This window comes from Apodemus sylvaticus, chromosome 9 (assembly GCF_947179515.1).
Source record: "Apodemus sylvaticus chromosome 9, mApoSyl1.1, whole genome shotgun sequence".
Taxonomy (NCBI): Eukaryota; Metazoa; Chordata; class Mammalia; order Rodentia; family Muridae; genus Apodemus; species Apodemus sylvaticus.
The window spans coordinates 65,741,214-65,742,927 of record NC_067480.1 but is presented as its reverse complement, the minus strand read 5'-3'; positions in this window follow the sequence as shown (position 1 = coordinate 65,742,927).

The window sequence follows — 1,714 nt, the reverse complement described above, 5'->3', positions numbered from 1 at the left end:
CCCTCCTCTCTCCCCCTCCTCTCTCTCGCCCGTCCCTCATGTCAGTCTCCACGCAGAGCTGGTATAGGCAACATTTTCATTGGAGCAAGAATGAAGTTTTAAAGAGAACTGGACTGAATTGGGCTTTCTATCCTTGGAGAGGAGCCAGCACCCTAGCTGTCAAACAAAACTGCTGTTAGGGACACAGGGAAGAAGTCGTACACATGACAAAGTTGAAGGCCAGTGCCTGTAGAAAGAGCTCATTTTGTGTTTGCACTTCCTGTGGGGAAGGGTTTCTGGGTAAGCCAGATGTGGTAGTCACTATTTCATCAGCAACAAACTGACAACAGGCAACTCTGACCGTGGATCTCAGGGGACCCACGGGTGTGATGAATCACTGCAAAGCCTAAGTGGGGGCTCCCTTAGACTGAGCTTGCCGGACAGCCACAGAGGTCAGTCCCGGGGCAGGACTGGGGACCTGGAGTCATCTTTCTTGAATGCCCCAGGAAGGGAGACCCCTGGGGCCCTGGGGCACTTCCTGGAGAGGAATGTCCCTGGGGTCACCAGTGACAGATTTTCTGTTTTTTTTCTCATTCCTTTCACACATCCTCACCTTTGGGGGTGGGGAGGGATTTGCTCAACACTTCAGCAAGGGGGAAGAGTATCACCTATGGATACCATCTGAGACGACCCTTGCCTGGTAGTGATGGTCTCATAATCACTCATTGCATCATCCGGGACCAGTTCTTGAGAGCACATACAAGAGTACACTAAGAAAGTCCCAAGATTATTAAGCATAATACAGGCCAAAGGGATTGCAGTAGGCACTATTTTTTGTTCACAGAATCAGTATATGTCAAGGCATTATTGCTTTAATCACAGTTTAACTGATCATCCAATAGGATAAAATTTTCCTTTTAGAGATTTTTTCCAAAGGTGTTCTTTTATCATTTTTGTTTATATATATATATATATTACAATTATATCATTTCTCCCTTTTCCTCCCTGAAAACCCTATCATATAACCCCTCCTTACTGTCTTTCAAAATTTCATGGCCTCTTTTTCATTAATTGTTGCCCCATGCATTTGGGACATGTATTTATAAATATAACTTGCTCAGTCTATATAATGATATTTGTATGTACATTTTAAAGCTGACCAATTTGATATTGGACAATCAGCTGGTGTGCTCCCCCCCCCCAGGAAGACTTTTTTTCTCCAGCTCTCAGCGTTCCTTAGGTCTTTGTGTAGGTTGAAGCCTCTACTGCCTTCCCCATCAAAGTTGGCATGCCCACTGGCTGTACCCTTAGCATTATTGTAGAGTGGCTAGTCAGTAATATGGTTCATAGATATCATAGCTGAATAGGGCTATTGATTGTTCCTTTCCTTTGGAAGCTTCCATGGTGCCTTCTGGTACTGTAAAAGCTAATTCTTGAGGAGGAGAGGGGGCATTCAGACCATATCCAGCTCAGGACTCTGGGCACTGTGTCTGAAATACATGGTATCTTCAGCAATAAAGACTTTTCTTTTACCTCTGACGAACAGCCAAGGACAAAAGCAGTAGCCTGTCCGGTGAATCTCCTGGACAACCCTGCCAATGACTTAGAGAGGGCTTTACATACTCTGTGTTGATTAATCAAGGGTGTTCATATATATATATATATATATATATATATATATATATATATATATATATTAAGATATACTTATTGGAATATACACTTATTCCAACAA